Source organism: Apium graveolens, chromosome 2, assembly GCF_009905375.1.
Source record: "Apium graveolens cultivar Ventura chromosome 2, ASM990537v1, whole genome shotgun sequence".
NCBI lineage: Eukaryota > Viridiplantae > Streptophyta > Magnoliopsida > Apiales > Apiaceae > Apium > Apium graveolens.
The window spans coordinates 144,895,862-144,918,447 of record NC_133648.1 but is presented as its reverse complement, the minus strand read 5'-3'; positions in this window follow the sequence as shown (position 1 = coordinate 144,918,447).

Sequence of the window (22,586 nt, the reverse complement as noted above, 5' to 3'; positions counted from 1 at the left end):
TTTGATCCTCGCGTGGACCAAAATTTCTTCTGTTTCGCTGTTGTTCGAAACCAAAAGTGAAAAATAGACTGTCCTCTCATTTATTTTATTTGTACAACGCAAAATGTAATCAAATGCACAGGTCGCCATAGGAGAATTAATTTGTTAAGGCAAAGTCGGCTTATACAGTAAGTCACCAGAGCCTCTCCTGGTCGCCACAGACACCCTCGATTGCCACAGAAACTCATATGCATATTTGTTCAATACAGGGACACTTCTCTTGGTCGCTATACAGCTCATTTCTACATGCTGTACAATTTTAAATGTGTGGACATGGTTAAGCCACATATTTAGTCTTTATCTCTCTTACATTTTGACCTTCGACAAAAAAAAGAATCACAGATGATTAACAACACTTCTCAGCAAAAACACTATCGAAGCTCTGCATAATTTTTCTTGTAGAGTTAGTTGATTTCATTTATTGAAATTAAGGAGAGAAGTGCTGCCCAATTTATTTCACACAAATTAAAGCCTTACAAACTTGTAACACTCATTATTTAAAGCTCTCTTGATTATATTTAATATCTTTTGATAGAAACATTAAATTCTTAGAGTGATAGATAGAACCCTAGATTGATAGGTATTATTTTGGTTCTATCTATATTTGTTGCTTCAAATTATTTATATTCGGAGTTGTAAGAAAACCTTTGCGGTTTAATTTCTTAATAATAAGAATTATTCTGTGAATCTCTTAGTGTTTTTTATTTCATTTTCGAGGTTTATTTTCCGCTGCAATTAATTAACGAAAAATGAAGAATATACATTCACCCCCCCTCTTTATGTATATTTGGACCTAACAATTGGTATCAGCTCGTTGATCGATATACAGATCTGATCTGTTAGATTAGCAAGTTTTGTTGTTGATTTTGGTTGTAGGGAGTCTAGGAGTGCTTTCGGTGTGTAGATCTGATTTGGGTTTGTTGGTTTTGACTTGACTGGTTTGGTATTGTTGACTGATTGGGTTTTCGTAGTTTGAGACGGTTTATTGCAAATTTTTCTCAGATCTGAAAAGATGAGTTCTCAGAAAGTTAGTAGTATCAAGGTTCCTCAGTTTGATAAATCGAGATATAATCTATGGAAAAAGAAAATGCTATTATATATTCGGGCATCGAATCCAGAGTATATGAGAGTATTGAGAGAAGGAAGACATGTGTCGATGAAGGATCATCCGGAGTTGCCTAATATGAGAATGTCATGCCCTGAAGCAGAATGGAGTGCTCGTGACAAAGAACTGATAGCTCTGGATGAAGGCCTAGAGCTTATTTTGGTGGATTCAATGGATGATGATATGAGTCACCAAATTATGGTATGTGATAGTGCTAAGCACATGTGGGAAACCATAGAACTGCTTAGGGAAGGAACTGAAGATGTTAGGCCGAATCGATTGGATATCTTGACTTCACAATATGAGGCCTTTAAGTCCTTGCCTGGAGAAAGTATTACTCAAGTCTTTGAAAGACTAAACAAGCTGTTAAACGAATTAAGTATTCATGGCAAGACTTATCCTCAGAGAGAAGTCAACAGGAAGTTTATGCTAGTCCTACCTCACCACTTGGAGAATAAGGCTTCATCTGTTCGTGAACGTGTTGACTTTGAAACCATGACACTTGAGAAGTTTTATGGTAAGCTGAAGACTCATGAAATGGAGCAAGAAAAAAGGAAGATCATCTATGATGGTGGTACAGTTGATAGAAAGAATGCTGAACTACTCAAGACAACTGCTCTTGTAGCCAGTGGAATCAAAGAGCTTGACATTACTGCTAAAAATCCTAAGTATAAAGCTAAAACGCTCTTTGAGGCTGAGATGGATGATGGAAACCTCTCTGGGAGTCCAAGTGACTACTACACCATTGAGGAGCTGCAAAGCATTGAAGATCATACTATGGCCAATCTAGTAGGGATGTTCAGTAACATCAGCTTTAGAAGAAAGCAAGGCTTTAGGAGTTTTGGATGCAACAATCGTGGTCAGAGGTCAAGTTTATCTTCTGGATTGGGTTACAAGACAGGGATGGTAGACATAAGTAAGTTCAGGTGCTACAATTATGATGAGGTTGGGCACTTTTCCACTGAGTGCAGAAAGTCTCAGCAAGGAAAGGATAAAGGAAAAGCTTATCAGAAGAAGGACTCCGGTAGCTCAAGGAAGTATCCAGTGAAATCATACATAGCTAAAGGGAAAAGCTGGGATGATACCGATGATGAAGAAGAGCAATATGGAAATCTAGCATTAATGGCAGAATCTTCTTCTCAGGTAACATTTCCAACTATTCGTGCTTTACCTCCAGATAACTTGTGTAAGAATGAACATTGTGTCGCCTTTAGGCAGACTGTCCTAGTGTATGAAAATGCTATTTCTCATCAATATCTTAAGGCACGATGCAATTCAAAGGAATGTATTGAACAACATGATGCCATAAAAGAAGTGTATAGAAATGTTAGTACTACACTAAGATGTACTATGCTTGATGTCGAAGACCTTAAAGTAGAACTGAAGAAAGTTAAAGATGAAAATGATAAGTTAGTTCTAGATAGGGTCAGTGTTTGAGAATCTTAAGCAAACCAATAAATATTTAGAGCTTAAGATTTCTAAGCACCTTGAGACAGAGGAAGAGCTAAGGAACAAGAATGCAGAATTAGAAACTAAATTGCATGCTTTTACTGATTCTGCAAATCTTGCTAAGAAGCTCATAGCTGATCAAGTAGTAGGTGGAAAGGTTGAAATAGGTCTAGACTACAACGAACTTAGAAAAGCTTCTAAGAAACGAGTAGTTGAAAATAACTCTGTAGAGAAAGTTGTTAATTTCCATGATACACCTCATATTCTTAAGGAAGCTAAGAAGCCTCTGTTTAAGAAAGCTACTGTTGAGATCTTTGACGAAGATAATCTTTATATTCATCATGAGATGCTTGTTGAGGATCTCGAGCTCTCAAGGAGACAAAAGGCAAATAAACCTACGTCTGTTGCTAGTGACTCTGACTTATCTTTTTCCGGACTAGGTTTTACTTCCAAGAATAAGAAGAATAGAAGTAGAAATGGAAGGATAGGAACTAATGGCCCTAGGAAGTTATGCAACAACTGTGGTTCTGCTGGTCACCTTACTCATGCTTGTAGAAAGGTTAAAGTAGGCAATGTTAAGAATGCTTATGTGCATAACATGCCTAACATGCCTAAAGTTTCTAAGTGTAATAAATTCTGTTTGCATGCAATGTGTAGTATCTTTCATGCACACTTATCTTGATTCCACACACTCACATAATACATCTCATGATCATGAGAAGCATGTTAGTAAGAACACTGGTAGATCAAAGACTGCAAGCCCTCCTAAATCTAGGAAAGTGGCACCTGTCACCAAGCCCAAGAGCAAGTTTGTTGGTGCTTCTGAAAGTGACAAGGAAACAGTCAATGATAAAGAAAAAACTGTTAAGCATGTCAATTCTATTAAGAGAAATGTTATATATTTAAATGCTTCTAAGTCTTCTGGACCCAACTTAGTTTGTGTACCAAAGAAAACTTAATTATTTTTGTTTTCAGGGCATTAAGCAGAAGAAGGTCATGTGGATTATGGACAGTGGATGTTCAAGGCATATGACTGGAGATAGATCCCTGCTATCAAAGGTGGTTGAGAAAGATGGCCCAGTGGTTACTTTTGGAGATGACAGCAAAGGTTATACTACGTGATATGGCTGTTTGGAAATTGACAATGTCATCATTGAAGAAATCTCTCTGGTTGAAGGTCTTATGCATAATCTCCTCAGTATCAGTCAGCTCTGTGATAAAGGATGCAAAATTTTGTTCAAGAAAGAGAAGTGTTTGATCCCTAATCAGAAGAATGAGAAGCTAACTCTCAATGGAGTTAGAAAGGGTGATTTGTTTGTAGCTGACTGGAATTCTGCAGATGGTCAAGTAATGTGCTTCTACTGTAATATCCCATATTTTCAAATATTATTATTATTATTTGGAATTATTTATGGGATTTTATGTGAATTTTAGTAAATTATATGATAATTGGAATTGATGTTGGGATGTTTATATATGATATTATTTGAATATTTTAATTTTTAAATGTGTAGATTAAAATATAGATAATTATGGTTTTTTCTGGTAATTTTTGGAGTGTTATATGATTTTATAATGATTTATGAATTATTAATTATTTTCTGAATAATCACCAAAACTGTTTTATAAAACCGGGAATCATCCAACTTCAACCGTTTTTACATTTTTACAACCCGAAACTCTTCCGAAAATTCCTTCCTAACCTAATCTGGTAATTCCAGACATTTTCCGTGTTTTGACTTTTTCGATCCGGATTACGAGCATCCCGGCATACAGTTTTCGATACGATAACCATTTCGATAAATCAATAAAACCCGTATTCTCGAGAGACGGGATATTTTTACATTATTTTCGTATATAGTGTTTTATAAGAAGCCCGATTTTGATGATTATCCAAATTTGGTATTAAATTGTATCGTTTTTATAGTTACTTAGCGGCTAAGTAATCTATTTTTGGATCATTTTGCAGTTACGTAGAGGCTAAGCAACTAATTTAACGATCCAAAATGATCCAGAATGAACCAATATTCCGTAAATATAAATAGCCTATTTCTTATTTTATTTATTTCATTTATTCATTTGCAACCAGTAAAAATACAGTAAACACGGAGAAAAACCCTAGAAACTGATACGTTCCCGAAAATCAAACACGCAAACGAAGGCGTTATCGAACTCCGATTCGGGCGTGCAGCATATCAAAACGAAGCTCTCGAAATCTGCTTTCTGAATCAATCATCAGTTTTTACCCAGAAATCAAGGTATTTTTCTGATTTAATTATTTTAATTCGAATTAAATATGGATTAAAATATGAATTTTTGTTCTTGATGTTGTTTGTGTGATTTGATGTCATAATCATGTAGATAATTTCTTCCTGGTCATTTTGGTATATTATATGATGAATTTGGAGTTCAATAACATATAAAAATTTGAGTTTGATTCTCGAATTCAAAAATTAGGGTTTATAGGTTTGAATGTTCTGAATTGATTTTTGGGTATTTTTGATTCAGGGGTTATTAGTTGATTTAATTGATACCATCAGATAGATTGTTAAAAGAGCAATCATTTGGTATAAGTTTGATAATCAAAGGATAACGGGAAGGGCTTCTTGTAATAACCCCAAGTTTTGGAATTTTTGAAATCCTTATGAATAGTGTTTTGCTGATTATGCTGAATAAGAAAACTTTTCATGCCACACTATGTAGGGGTTCTTTTATTGATCTTCTGGGATATTATTAGTTCTCTATGTGGTATATAAGTGTATGTAAAGATCGTCAGAATCCAAATCCGAACACTTTGATTTTTCCCGAAAATCCACCAGATACCGAAAGAATTGAGTATAAGGTAACAGGATAAAAAGGATTTAAATTCAAGGATTATAAGAGAGGATGATAAAAGGAATATAATGTATTGAGAAAGGTTAAGGAAACCCAAGTAATAAGATCCCGGGTATGATCCCTCAAACGATAAACGAAAAAGAAAGTTAAGCGAACCGTATAACAGATCAGCGATCATTAGCCAAGTAATTAGAAGCTAATCAAAGAGGTTAATGAGGATGATGTCATTAAACCAACAAGAAGAGGACAAGTGTGGAGGGTGACATCACATGATGACCAAAGCATGACATAAGGGAAGAAAGTGTGGTTGATTTATAACCACACAATTTTTCATGGTTAAAAATGATTAAAACAAAACAAAAATCAACCAACCAAGGCAAAATCAAAACAAATCACAAAAACACAAAAGCTCTTCCCTTTTCTTCATCAAGCTCTCGGCTTTCCTTCATTTTCAAGGAGAAAAAAATCAAAATCCAAGATCCAAGCATTGTTAAATTATGAGGTAATTATCCAAGGTTCCTTATACATAGATATAGCTATCCCATGAATCTAAGCTTCATTTTCCTTCACAATCTCTTCCTAAAAATCATGGAAGAAGAGGGTGAATAGTGTTTTTCAAGAACTTAGATTTTTGTTCTTGAATTTTTGTTTAGATTAAGCTTGGATAAGGACTTTCAAGGGTGATTCCAAGCTAATTAGTTACTCCCACTGACAAGGAAGGTATAATCTCTTAACCTAGCTTTGTTAATGAAAATTAAGAGCATAATATAAGTATTATAGTTCATGAGAGGCTTGATTGTTGTGTATGTAGAGATTAGTTGGTTTTGTGGTGTTTTTGGAGTTGTAAATCTTGATAATTAGTTAAAGAACTTAAGTAAGCTTTTAGTTCATGATTGGGAAGTAGTATAAGTTGATAATATTGAGTTGTTGGGGCTGTTATGGTGAAGTATGGATGGAGTTGGGTTGTGATGTTGATTGTGGGTTGATTTGGAGTGGTATAAATTTGGGTAATCGCGTAAACATAGCCGTCGTAATGCCCGATTTAACGTAGACTGTTTTTGTTCTTAACATCAGAACCCTTGAGCTCACTGTTAGGTTTTAACTATTGCCATGTTTAGATAGTCCATGTTACGAGCTTCGTTTTGATATGTGGTACGCTTAAATCCGATGTACGGTTTAGGAGAAACGACCGTTTTAAGTAACGGCGTTTCGCGACCGAACCATTACCCCTCGCCTTACTTTGAAACATAGGTTAAAGACCTTAAAAGACTAATTGGAGTATGAATCATTTATGTAAAGTGTATTAGGCAGTTGGTAAAGTACTCGCGAAAGAATCGCTTTAAAATTTTTAATGGTTAATTTATTAAAAATGGTGGAGCCGAGGGTACTCGAGCGACTTAAGTGAATCGTTAAGCGCGAAAGCGAACGTTAGGACTCTAAATGGTTAAAGTTTAGTTTCTTAAGCGACCGGGGTTTAATTCCGACTTATGTTGTTGTTCATACGTTATCGGACCCACTCTAAGCTTAAGTCTATCCGGGAGCACTCAGGCAAGTTTTCTACCCGTTATACTGTTGTTGTGATGTATACATATGTATATGCATTATCTTGTGATAGATGCATGATGGTTAAATTAGCAAATTCTTGCGATATATTGTAGCATGTGATATGGTATATATGCATGCCTGTTTCGTAATCTTGATACACATATCTGTTGATTCAGTTGATAATACATATGCTAGAGATAAGCGGTATTTGCATATACCCTTAGTATAGGGGACCCAAAGGTGAATATTTTTCTAAAACCGGGAGTCGATGCTCCCGAGTATATTATATATATTTATCTATATATATAGATATAGTTTTCAAAACTATGAATTGAATAAGGTATATTCGATAACTTTATTTTATTAATGAATATTATTTTGAATATTCATTCGAGGGCTTATGACCCCGTTTATTTTATTAATGAATATTATTTTGAATATTCATTCGAGGCTTATGACCCCATTTATTTTATTAATGAATATTATTTTGAATATTCATTCGAGGGCTTATGACCCCGTTTATTTTATTAATGAATATTATTTTGAATATTCATTCGAGGGCTTATGACCCCGTTTATTTTATTAATGAATATTATTTTGAATATTCATTCGAGGGTTTATGACTCCGTTTATTTTATTAATGAATATTATTTTGAATATTCATTCGAGGGCTTATGACCCCGTTTATTTTATTAATGAGTATTATTTTGAATATTCATTCGAGGACTTTTGACTCCGCTTAATTTATTAATGAATATTATTATTTGAATATTCATTCGAGGACTTATGACTCCGATTATTTATTAATTATTATTCTTAATTTTATTAAAGAATAATGTGTCGATAATCAAACTTACTTTTGATTATTCAAATAAAGATAGTACTTTGTATAAGTATATCTTTGATTATTTAATATTCATTGCAAGTATAGTTTTAAAACTTCTACTTCAATTATTTTTATAAAAATTATTCTTCATGAGAATATTATTTAAATAATAATATTCGGTTATTTTCTAATAAATTGGGACTGATTTATTCCATTAAATCAGCAATACTCCAAACATTCTTGAAAATGTTTGCGAGCCTTCAAAATGATTTTAAAATTTAGAGCGGACCCCAAAACTCATTTTTTTATATATTTAAGATCTTCCTTTCAAAGGGGATTTAAATATTCACTCAAAACCTGAGGGATCCGGCTCTGTGGTGTGTTTTATATTCGCAACCAGGTTGCTATTTTGATAAAAGAGTTTTGATTACTTACCCAATACTCGGGAAGTAAAATTCTTCGAACAAGTTAATCCATTAACAGGAATCGCCTGGGAAATATCGGTGAGTTTCCCTTTTCAATTAGATACGACTTCTTGGTGGAGCCGTATCAACAAGTTTCTACTTGGGGAAAGTGGGGACGAGCTTTACGTTTCAGAGTCATGAATTTCATCTGAACTAGGAGTGGCGTAAGTGGTCGAGTGGCGCCGGCCCAGCCTTATTATATTGGCCCAAATGGCCTGGAAGTTCCGCTAAGACGGTACATTCCTTAGGAGTCCAGTGTTCGGTTGACAAGTAAATCCGACAGGTTTTCCTCTACATGTAGAAAAGGGTGGGGTTGTACTACTACGAATGATCATCGTAAGTGGTCTTCCTGGCGCGACAAAACTCCCGTAATGAGTTCATGATCCAATTGGATATTTCTGCAACACTACCCAGAGCACTTCGATAGGAAGACTACGGTTGGGCGATTGTGGAGTGTTGGCAGGGAACAATTTTGAAAATAATGTTTGCATCAAATGAAGTATCTCGTAACTTCATTTTATTTTGATGATATTTTAAAGATTGATTCTATACAAGTTTTGTCTTGTAGCTTAATCTATGGGATGAACTATTTATACATTGAACGGTGGTAGTTCAAGTAGTATTCGGAAAAGATATAAGTATATTGGAGTATCTTGTAACTTCATCTTTTAAACTTATATCTAGTTAATGATTGTTTTATGAATGACAAAGGTTTCAGGAAAACGTTGAGACAAGGTCAGATATATTAGATCACCTTGCAATGATATTTTTATACAGTTATAAACTGGAACTTTGTGTATATTATACATGTCAGAGGATTTCAAAGATTGTGAAAAGTATATATGTATATATACTGAATATTTTGCGACTTGGTCGCGTTAAGATATCAGCTTGGTTCATTTCCTCTTGACCAAGACTTTCATGAGTACTATGAGAATGCTCATATATTGTTAATCATTATACATATTATTTTTGTGGGCTTGTTGCTCACCCTTGCTTTCTTCTTTCATCACACAACAACAGATAGAAAAGAAGAACAGGACCAAGCTCTCGATTCGCAAGGGGTTAGGAAATGTTCCGCAGTTTCCTGTAGGCGTTGACGTCGCTGTAGCTGAGGTAGGAACTACCAATAGGCTAGGCTTTCAAATTTTGATGTACCAGACTTATGTATCTTTATCAATTGTAATAATGACAAAGAAATGTAAATTTATTCAGAAACCCTTTTAAGGTGTATTGGCATATAATTTTGGAATAAAATGACTCGTGTTATTTTTTTTGGATATTCATCTCTGAGACTATAACTTGTGGTGTGTGTGTTTATTGTGGGGTCACAGTACAGAATAGTTGATTGTTAATTAAGATTGGGTGTTATTAAGGGAAATGGAACTCGTGACAACCCGAATCCCCGACCCCGGATTTGGGGGTTTTACAGAAATGGTATCAGAGCGAAGCGTTATAAACCTCAGAGATGATGTGACGTTAAGATAATAAGTTCACTAAGATAATAAGAACTCTTGCCTAGTTCATAGTCGGACTACCTAACGTAGTACTGACAGTTAAAACCCTTACGGGAACCCTTATAAATATCGTGATAGAAGCGTAGTTCGTTATCGTATATGGTAGCGGGACTCCGAACCCTGAGGTTGAGAAGCGACAGCGCGATGATGTTTTATTAGTTATTGGAGATTAGATTGTGGATCTGATAGAGCATCCTAACACGGGACCGGATGATGTTCATATTGAGGATGTAGCGGTTGAGGATGTTGTCCTAGAAGGGATTATCGCTGAGAAGGATCCTGTGAAGGATCCTCACAAGAATGAGTAAAGGACCGCTGAGGAATTGATGACCACGGTTAGGGCAACTACCAGAGGTAGGATTGGCCGGTCACTACCAGAGGTTCGTTCAAATTTGTAAAGATAGTAGCTCCTTTAATGCGGCTTACTCGTAAGACTAAGAAGTTCTAATGGACAGAGAAATGCGAGAATAGCTTTCAAGAACTGAAGCAAAGATTGGTGATGGCCCCTATGTTGGCATTGCCGGATGGAAAAAAGAGATTTTGTGATTTGTATTGACGCTTCGCATAAGGAATTAGGGTGCTCTTATACAGCACAACAAGGTAATCGCATACGCATCAAGACAATTAAGGGAATATAAAATTTGATATCCCCACCCATGAGCTTGGGCTCGTGGCAATAGTTTTGCCCAAAAGATTGGAGGCACTACTTGTATGGAGAGAAGTGCGAGATTTACACAAGCCATAAGTGCTCTAGTACATTTTTTTGTAGAAAGAGCTTAACATACGCCAGCGGAGGCGGTTAGAGCTAATCAAGAATTATGATTGGGAGATTCTTTATCATTCGGGGAAAGCCAATGTGGTGGCTGATGCCCTTAGTAAAAAGGAGAGACTCAAGATGATAATTTCTTTAGGAAAGTTTATAAGAGATTTTGAGAAAATGGAAATAGAAGTGAAGGTAACCGGAGCCGGTACCGAAAAGCTGTTTGAGATTGCAATACAGCCCAAATTATTAGAAAAGAACATATTATGCCAGAGAAAGTGATGAATGAAGGCAGAGAGCCAACAAATAGATAAGAGATTAATACCGAGAAAGATGATAAGGGAATAATGAGGTATTCCTACAGAATTTGGGTTCCAAATGTTCAAGAGCTTAAAGATGAGATCTTAGATGAAAGCTAGTTTGAGGAATAAGATTTAGAGCAAACCTGAACGTGATAGTCAGGGAGGTCGCCATCAAGATAGAAGGAACCCATAACATGATGAAGTGGAAAATGAAGATTTAAAATATGTAGGATGACCCCGATTATGGGGAAAAGGAGGGAATGTTCAGACTAAGGAAACAGAAGTCGAGTAAGGAAAGGAGACCCGAGACGGTACTCCTATACGAAAATTTATGGACCTTTCTAGACAGAACTTAGACTATTATCCCAAACCACGACCCTGAGGAAATAATGCGGTGAGAAATTCTTTCAGGACTTTTAAGTCGCTAAGCTCTCAGAGTTCCAAGGAACAAGCTGACCCAGTCGAGGCAAGAGCCTGGCTAAAGGAAATATAGGAATCATTTGAGATTCTAAATGATTGACGAATCACAACAGACTGTTTTTTCACTTACCCTCCTAAGAGAGAGGCCACCCGCTGGTGAAAGTCCAAGGAAGGCACGGAGCCTGAGGTTACAATAAAATGATTAAATTTCAGTCAATTATTTTCAGGAAAGTACTTCCCAAGGTTATGGAGATAGTGTAAAGGCTTTAGAGCCAGAACAAAGGCGGACGAGTATGATGAATTATGAATCTAAGTTGTAAAAGTTGTCAAGATTCGTTCTGAGGACACGAATCCAGAATGAAGGGATGTTTGAAATCAATGCTTATGTTGTGTTGGTTCATGAAATAATGATAAGAGAAAGGAAAATAAAAAGGAATTGAAGTGGAAAGGAATATAAAGGCAATAGAATTTGAGGAATGATAAGGGAGTTGGGTATGAGGAAACCCTAAAGACTCGTAGCAATAGAAATAGAAAAGTATGTAATCGTCAGGATGAGGGTGATTCACCATGAGTTAAAAATTGATGGTTGAAGGCATAAGAGATACATATATTTTATTCCCTGTAAGTTGGGAGGATCCGAGGAAACCTTGAGATAGTTCAAAGGATAAATAATGAGACGCGGATAGACTAAGGAGACAAGAAAGTAAGAAATTAGGAAAATTGGATGAAGGAAGTGACCTTCAAGAATGTGAAGTGTAAGACTGGTGGCTTGATACCCAGAAAGGGAGACGCCAGGTATGAAAGATATCCCAACATTGAGATGACTGTTGAGATAAACAACAAAAATAAATAAGGAATTATTAAGAAGAAGTTCACGTTGAACATGACCAATATCTTCCAGAACATCCTTGTTATCGTTAACAAATTAGGCAAGAAAAGCGGATAACCGTTGTTATATTTTGGAGGCCATATTGATTGACCTCATTTTGAATACAGATGTTATTGTGAAATTAGGCATACACTATCGAGGTGGGAATGATTGAATAAGACACCCTCATCAGGGATATATGACTTGATTTATCCATGGAAGGATGCATGTACCTTTTTAAAGGTGGAATTAAGGATAGAACATCGGTAACTTAAAATGAATCCTAGGGGAATCCATAAAGGTTGGCATTTCACCCTTAATAGGGATAGTATGAGTTTTGACAGTATGAATTGGAAAGGATTAAGGTAATAACAACCTTTAAGGATCAGTGGAGAAATTTTTCAGAAGTATATAAACAATGATTCTGGTATTAATAAATGGTATCTTGATATGCCCTGTATCTAGGGAATACAGGAGGAACGATTCAAGGATAACCTTAGAGGTTTTACAAGGAGAAAGGTAATATTCAAAATTCTCAAGAATAGAAATGTTGATAAAGGAAATATGACATAATTATAATGATGCCAAGTGGGGCACGTGTTAAACCACGAGAAAGTATGGATCGAACCAGTAAAGGTCGAAATTGTTTAGGGAAATTAGGACCTAAGATAAAAGATGTTCTAAGTATGATTGAGAGTCAGTCGTGATAGTGATTAACCTCTAAAGTCTTAGGCAATAACTTATGGAAAAATGGTGATATTTTTTTTACTCATCAGATTTTAAGGAAAACATCTTCACATAAGCAGTGATTGAAATGAGGTAGAAAATTTATTTGGAGGAGGTTAAAATGACATTGACTGTAAGGAAATTTTACTATTAGGAAAGGCCAAAGAGGTGGCCGACACTTTAAAGGTAAGAGGATAATTATAGGCGCTTGTGCCAAAGGAATACAGTGATGATGGTTAAAGCTGTGAAGGTTGTATTATGGTTTGGAAGATTGACATTCCTTCTGATGACTGTGCAATACCCAACCATAATAGTAGTTGGTAAAGGTTTAATTCGTGTAATCCCCATGAGCGGGCTATCTATCTCAGAAGGTACTATCTTGAGATAAGCCAGGACCATGTTTCAAAAAGGACTAGACGAACCTTTGAGTTAAGTCTTCTATTTAAGGCATATGATTAAGAATGGTATTAACCTGCTATCGTTGCTTTGATTGAAACTCTTCTGCAATTTTATCTGCTTCATGTCATGAAAGTACGTCAGAATTTGGAGTGTTCTTCATGAATTATGAATGGTGATTATGTTAACTCCTTAGAAGAATTCTATACGACATGTATGGACTCCGTATGGTTAGATATTAAGATTTCATGGAAGGTGAATGACGACAGTAGGTCAGTGGTGGACCATAGTAATGCAGCAATGAGTCTATGAATAATGAGACAATGACAACTGTGAGAGTTGTATTGTAATGAATGTTGAAATTGAGTACCACTAATCGGGTCGTGGTGATGTATAAGTTATCATTGAATAAACTAATTAAGTAGATTATTTACCTATTGAATATTTATTCCTCCTTATCAATAGAGGGTCGTATGACTATACGAGGAAGGTTGCGATGCAAGCATAGAATTCTAGTAACGATGATGTTTAGAGTGAGATCCCAGATTCAATTTTCGATGTCGAGGGAGTTTCATAGGTGATTGTGTATAAGCTCGAGGAAGAGCATGGGTCCATAGAATGATGGACTGAATAGCAAAAATATTTAGGCATGTGAAATACGATGCTATAATACTTGATGTTGATATAAATACATATATGTTTTGTTCTCCTATGACAAACCTCTATAGTTCAGAGGTAGATTCCAAGCTAGATATTTTATGGCAATAAATTTTTTTCGTATATACAATTCTCTTCAGTTCATTCTTTTCTCTTCTTTTCATTTCATGTAAGCTGAGAAGAACAACCCTTCCAGAAGGGGAGGTATTGCCGAATGACTATCTATCTGTGTGATAGAAGCCTAGTAGGATACCACATGTTGTTTAATTGCTTGTCAAGTACTAAAGGCTAGCCACCTTCTGTACTAACTATGCAATAGAACAAGTGTTCATGATCATAGTGATCTCTCAACACATTCCTTTACTTCTATATGATTGATCAAATTTTGGAAAATAGAAACAGCTGAAAAAGGAGTAGTAAAGTTATGGTGGTATTCGGAATGGAAACACATTCGTGATACTAAGGTTGACGTGATTATTAAAAGGTTATAGAACGCTAACGAGCAAAAGTATAACCAGTATAATATTAGGAACGGAAGGTAGTAGCGATTACGAACTGGAAAAGAATGGTTATTGAGAAGCAAAAGCTCTAATGCTAAAAGCTATAATGAGAGTCTGTGCAATAGACTTGAAAGAATTTGGAATGATCACTTAATGCGGATTGAGTTTTCTCATGATAATAGATCGTATATCAGGTATCGAGATGTCTTCTTATGAGATCTTTGAGGGAAGACAATGTCGATCTCCCTTATGTTAGGATGAAATTGTAGAGCGCAAGATGCTCGGACCAGCAGTGGTCCAAAGGACCAAGAATATAATAGATCTAATCAGAGGACGGCTGGGAGTAGCCCAAGATGGACATAAGAAGTATGCTGATTTGACAATGAAAGGACAAAGAGTATGAAGGAGGGAACCTTGTATTGTTAAAAGTATTCCCCTAAAAAGGAATTGATGAGGGTTGGAAAGAAAGGAAAGTTTAAGTCCACGAATTATTGGACCCTTGGATATATTAAGACGTATTGGGAAGTTAGCATATGAGCTAGCCCTACCCCCGAACATGTAGCAAGTCATAACGTGTTTCACGTATCAATGTTAAGGAAGTGTAATTCGGATGCCAGATAAATAGGGGCATATGAGCGCATAGACATGCAACCAGACGTAACCTATATGGAGCAACCAGGAAGGGATATAGACTGAAAAAGGGACAAGTGCTTATGAGAAGGGTTATCAAACTATTCAGAGTTTGATGGAAGAACCACAATGTGGGAAAAATTTACTTGAGAGTTAGAAAGTGCAATGCTAAGAAAGTATCCCTACTCATTTTCTATCTGATTCCGGGACGAAATCCTTTTAAGGAGGGGAGGCTGTAATAACCCCAATTTTTGGAATTTTTGAAACCCTTATGAATAGTGTTTTGCTGATTATATTGAATAAGAAAACTTTTCATGCCACACTATGTAGGGGTTTTTTATTGATCTTCTGGGATATTATTAGTACTCTATGTGGTATATAAGTGTATGTAAAGATCGTCAGAATCCAAATCCGAACACTTTGATTTTTCCCAAAAATCCACCAGATACCGAAAGAATTGAGTATAAGGTAACAGGATAAAAAGGATTTAAATTCAAGGATTATAAGAGAGGATGATAAAAGGAATATAATGTATTGAGAAAGGTTAAGGAAACCCAAGTAATAAGATCCCGGGTCCCTCAAACGATAAACGAAAAAGAAAGTTAAGCGAACCGTATAACAGATCAGCGGTCATTACCCAAGTAATTAGAAGCTAATCAAAGAGGTTAGTAAAGATGATGTCATCAAACCAACAAGAAGAGGACAAGTGTGGAGGGTGTCATCACATGATGACCAAAGCATGACATAAGGGAAAGAAGTGTGGTTGATTTATAACCACACAATTTTTCATGGTTAAAAACGATTAAAACAAAACAAAAATCAACCAACCAAGGCAAAATCAAAACAAATCACAAAAACACAAAAGCTCTTCCCTTTTCTTCATCAAGCTCTCGGCTTTCCTTCATTTTCAAGGAGAAAAAAATAAAAATCCAAGATCCAAGCATTGTTAAATCATGAGGTAATTATCCAAGGATCCTTATACATAGATATAGCTATCCCATGAATCTAAGCTTCATTTTCCTTCACAATCTCTTCCTAAAAATCATGGAAGAATAGGGTGAATAGTGTTTTTCAAGAACTTAAATTTTTGTTCTTGAATTTTTGTTTAGATTAAGCTTGGATAAGGACTTTCAAGGGTGATTCCAAGCTAATTAGTTACTCCCACTCACAAGGAAGGTATAATATCTTAACCTAGATTTGTTATTGAATGTTAAGAGCATAATATAAGTATTATAGTTCATGAGAGGCTTGATTGTTGTGTATGTAGAGATTAGTTGGTTTTGTGGTGTTTTTGGAGTTGTAAATCTTGATAATTAGTTAAAGAACTTAAGTAAGCTTTTAGTTCATGATTGGGAAGTAGTATAAGTTGATAATATTGAGTTGTTGGGGCTGTTATTGTGAATTATGGATGGATTTGGGTTGTGATGTTGATTGTGGGTTGATTTGGAGTGGTATAAATTTGGGTAATCGCGTAAACATAGCCGTCGTAATGCCCGATTTACCGTAGACTGTTTTTGTTCTTAACATCAGAACCCTTGAACTCACTGTTAGGTTTTGACCATTGACATGTTTAGATATTTCATGTTACAAGCTTCGTTTTGATATGTGGTACGCTTGAATCCGATGTACGGTTTAGGAGAAACGACCGTTTTAAGTAACGGCGTTTCGCGACCGAACCATTACCCCTCGCCTTACTTTGAAACATAGGTTAAAGACCTTAAAAGACTAATTGGAGTATGAATCATTTATGTAAAGTGTATTAGGCAGTTAGTAAGGTACCCGCGAAAGAATCGCTTTAAAATTCTTAATGGTTAATTTATTAAAAATGGTGGAGCCGAGGGTACTCGAGCGACTTAAGTGAATCGTTAAGCACGAAAGCGAACGTTAGGACTCTAAATGGTTAAAGTCTAGTTTCTTAAGCGACCGGGGTTTAATTCCGACTTATGTTGTTGTTCATAGGTTATCGGACCCACTCTAAGCTTAAGTCTATCCGGGAGCACTCAGGCAAGTTCTCTACCCGTTATACTGTTGTTGTGATGTATACATATGTATATGCATTATCTTGTGATAGATGCATGATGGTTAAATTAGCAAATTCTTGCGATATATTGTAGCATGTGATATGGTATATATGCATGCCTGTTTCGTAATCTTGATACATATATCTGTTGATTCAGTTGATAATACCTATGCTAGAGATAAGCGGTATTTGCATATACCCTTAGTATAGGGGACCCAAAGGTGAATATTTTTCTAAAACCGGGAGTCGATGCTCCCAAGTATATTATATATATTTATGTATATATATAGAGATATAGTTTTCAAAACTATGAATTGAATAAGGTTTATTCGATAACTTTATTTTATTAATGAATATTATTTTGAATATTCATTCGAGGGCTTATGACCCCGTTTATTTTATTAATGAATATTATTTTGAATATCCATTCGAGGGCTTATGACCCTGTTTATTTTATTAATGAATACTATTTTGAATATTCATTCGAGGGCTTATGACCTCGTTTATTTTATTAATGAATATTATTTTGAATATTCATTCGAGGGCTTATGACCCCGTTTATTTTATTAATGAATATTATTTTGAATATTCATTTGAGGGCTTATGACCCCGTTTATTTTATTAATGAATATTATTTTGAATATTCATTCGAGGGCTTATGACCCCGTTTATTTTATTAATGAATATTATTTTGAATATTCATTCGAGGACTTATGACTCCGCTTAATTTATTAATGAATATTATTATTTGAATATTCATTCGAGGACTTATGACTCCGATTATTTACTAATTATTATTCTTAATTTTATTAAAGAATAATGTGTCGATAATCAAACTTACTTTTGATTATTCAAATAAAGATAGTACTTTGTATAAGTATATCTTTGGTTATTTAATATTCATTGCAAGTGTAAGTTTTAAAACTTCTACTTCAATTATTTTTATAAAGATTATTCTTTATGAGAATATTATTTAAATAATAATATTCAGGTATTTTCTAATAAATTGGGACTAATTTATTCCATTAAATCAGCACTACTCCAAACATTCTTGAAAATGTTTGCGAGCCTTCAAAATGATTTTAAAAGTTAGAGCGGACCCCGAAACTCATTTTTTTATATATTTAAGATCTTCCTTTCAAAGGGGATTTAAATATTCGCTCAAAACCTGAGGGATCCGGCTCTGTGGTGTGTTTTATATTTGCAACCAGGTTGCTATTTTGATAAAAGAGTTTTGATTACTTACCCAATACTCGGTAAGTAAAATTCTTGGAACAAGTTAATCCATTAACAGGCATCGCCTGGGAAATATCGGTGAGTTTCCCTTTCCAACTAGATACGATTTATTGGTGGAGCCGTATAAACAAGTTTCTACTTGGGGAAAATGGGGACGAGCTTTACGTTTCAGAGTCATGGATTTCATCTGAACTAGGAGTGGCGTAAGTGGTCGAGTGGCGCCGGCCCAGCCTTATTATATTGGCCCAAATGGCCTGGAAGTTCCGCTAAGACGGTACATTCCTTAGGAGTCCAGTGTTCGGTTGACAAGTAAATCCGACAGGTTCTCCTCTACATGTAGAAAATGGTGGGGTTGTACTACTACGACTGATCATCGTAAGTGGTCTTCCTGGCGCGACAAAACTCCCATAATGAGTTCATCATCCAATTGGATATTTCTGCAACACTACTCAGAGCATTTCGATAGGAAGGCTACGGTTGGGCGATTGTGGAGTGTTGGCAGGGAACAATTTTCAAAATGATGTTTGCATCAAATGAAGTATCTCATAACTTCATTTTATTTTGATGATATTTTAAAGATTGATTCTATACAAGTTTTGTCTTGTAGCTTAATCTATGGGATGAACTATTTATACATTGAACGGTGGTAGTTCAAGTAGTATTCGGAAAAGATATAAGTATATTGGAGTATCTTGTAACTTCATCTTTTAAACTTATATCTAGTTAATGATTGTCTTATGAATGACAAAGGTTTCAGGAAAACGTTGAGACAAGGTCAGATATATTAGATCACCTTGCAACGATATTTTTATACAGTTATAAACTGGAACTCTGTGTATATTATACATGTTAGAGGATTTCAAAGATTGTGAAAAGTATATATGTATATATACTGAATATTTTGCGACTTGGTCGCGTTAAGATATCAGCTTGGTTTATTTCCTCTTGACCAAGACTTTCATGAGTACTATGAGAATTCTCATATATTGTTAATCATTATACATATTATTTTGGTGGGCTTGTTGCTCACCCTTGCTTTCTTCTTTCATCACACAACAACAGATAGAAAAGATGAACACGACCAAGCTCCCGATTCGCAAGCGGTTTGGAAATGTTCCGCAGTTTCCTGTTGGCGTTAATGTCGCTGTAGCTGAGGTCGGAACTACCAATAGGCTAGGCTTTCAAATTTTGATGTACCAGACTTATGTATCTTTATCAATTGTAATAATGGCAAAGAAATGTAAATTTATTCAGAAACCCTTTTAAGGTGTATTGGCATATAATTTTGGAATAAAATGACTCGTGTTATTTTTTTTGGATATTCATCTCTGAGACTATAACTTGTGGTGTGTGTGTTTATTGTGGGGTCACAGTACAGAGTAGTTGATTGTTAATTAAGATTGGGTGTTATTAAGGGAAATGGAACTCGTGACAACCCGAATCCCCGACCCCGGATTTGGGGGTGTTACACTTCTCCGGAGTTTCAAAGCTCGAACGGCGGCAAAGCTTTGACCGGATTTTCCGGTCGAAATCGATATCGTTTGTTGAAACGAGTCTTGCAGATGAATTGGTGGTATAAAAAGGAACATGCCTTGTTGATTTCGTGTGATTCTGGGTGTTATTTCAGGTGACCGAAAAGCTCGGGGTCACGGGCAATGACGACCGCCGGTGGAGGGTGGGGAAGACGGCCAAAATGCTATTTTGACCCCCCTGGTTTGGATGATTTTGTATTTCAACCCCTAGAATTTTAAAAATATACAAAAATTAGATTCCTGTTTTATGTATTTTCAAAAGTTGTTTTTCCTTTTATAATTATTTTCAAATTTTGATTTTTAATTATTTTAAATTTCAGAAATCAATATATTTTTATTTTGAAAAATATTTTTAATTCTAAAATAAATCTTAATTAATTACTTAATTAATTATAGTTGATAATTAATTATTTAATTAGTCAATTAATTTAAATATGAATTGATTAATTAATTTAATTAGTTATTAATTAATTTTAATTGATTATTTAATTGGATTTAATTATTTCTTTTGATCTAAAAATTCCGAAAAATAATTTCGAGCTTTAAAATTTTATTTTAAATTACTTTCGAGGCTCGATAATTACTATTAAATTATTTTAAATTCAGGTTCGGGTGTTCGAACCCTATTATTTAATTATAAAATGATTTGGAGACTCGTTTTAATTCCAAAAAAATATTCAAAAATTCGTATTAAATAAACCGTTCGTCCGTTTAATACGAAACGAACGCGTACAGACTCAGAAAAATATTCCGCTTTCAATAAAAATACTTTCGAAACCTAAATTCTTTTGTTGCTAAAGGTCGCTTGTTTTATGAGTCATTCTGAGTCGATTATTGATCGAAAAATCATATTTTTGACCTGATTTGAGTTTTGAACACACCGAGTCGAATGTTTTGACGAACCGAGGCGTGTGTGATATGAATTATGTGATACGTGAGTCATGTGTTTACATGCTAAGTGTATTATGTACATACGTGAGTCAAGAATCCTGTGTTTGGCTATTATAATTATGTGTGGGCTATCGTATGGGTAGACGATAGGGTTTTGACGCGCAGTTCGTCGAGTAATTATCATTTATACGATTAAAGCTATATCTTTTAATTATAGATGCGGATAGTTAGAGTTGATCAGGGAAAGGTATTGGATAAAAAATGGGGTGGAATGGTATAGGATATCTGGCTTCTAGCAATCGCAGGAGCAGCATAGCACTGAAGTATTGAAAAGAAGGACAGTGATGTTTTGAGATAGAATATCAGAATAGATGTGTCATTGTGAGTGTGACTAACTGCTAAAACCCAAAGGAAAGTATCCCTATTATCACTTATTGTTCAAGTGATATTTATTTTAAATCTTCTTATGCAAGTATTGCTTTCCTATTATCAGTTCAGAATAGATAAATGTTTTACATATCGCTGAAATAAATGATTATGTTTATGAAAGCACTCTTCTATTATTCTATGTTTAGAATAGCTAGGTGATTTTACTTATCAAATGAATAGATTTATAAATGTTTTGGGTTTTGAGAAAAATGATTTAGTTTTGCGAGTATTCCTGCCCAAGTAAATGGGGGAATAAAAGTTTATAAGGGTGTCGAGTATTATGACCCCTTTCAATAAAATGTTTTAAGATTGGATGGTTGCGTAAGAGGCCGTGGCGGCGGTCTAGCGGAGATTTAGGTATTATACAGGATATAATACCATTAGGCCGATATGTGCCTTGGGTGCCCCATTTGTTTAGTTGGATATGCTTCGGCATACCGGTTTTGCTCCGCGGCTGATCATCGGCGACAACACACCGTCGTTCGAGGATTCCAATCTAAATTTTTATATTGATTTTGATAATCTTATAAGGAATAATTTATCAACTGTTTATGTTTTGGAATAATGGTAAAATGCAGTTTTGATTCAGATTCAGATTCTGATTTATGCTGATACTTACGTTGTTGTTAAATATCAAAGGTGGTATTAGTATAGATGATTGATGTTGACTTCAGTATGGGATGTTGTGAGCATCAGAGTTCGTATTGATATCTAATTTGATATGACAGAAAAATAAGTATTAATTTCAAGAGTTCGGTTTTGAGTACAGTTTATGATTCAATCCATAATCATTGTTTCATGTTATTGTGGTTTATGATATTTCCGTAAACACTGTTTTACGAGTTTTATTCTTGTCAAGATTCAAAGTATTGCTGAAGCATTTCGCTCAAAAATATCAAAATGGTTTTAAATACAATTAAGGAATCAATTATGGGGTTCCTCAACTAAAATTTTATGATTCAACAATTATGATTTTAATGTTCAGCTCTAATGCAGATGTTAGTTTTATATCAAAACGACCCTATATTCACTATAATGATCTTGCTGAACATTTCTTCCGCTCATACTTTCCTGTTTCTAAATTTAACCTCCAGTGAGGATTAGCTTGCGCCATTTATCCGCGTAACTCGAGGAAACAAAGAAGAAGCTCTTGGAAGGTGGTTGGTCCAGGGTTTGCGGGCTAGTGTAAGTTTTATTGTATAAAGTTGTTTATATTATATTATATTATAATTGTGTTATTTTATAGTTGGGCCTAGTATACTTCTTTTCGAAGTTATACTAGTGGGTTAGTATTGAAGTGGAATTGGTTGAATAGAGTTTTAAAAGAAAGTGAAAAATTTATTGGTGGAATTTGGATATCTTATTTCTAGAACTGTAACCTTAAAAGATTTGGATTAATTTGGGGTCATAAATGATAAATATCTTCCGCTGGCATTTGC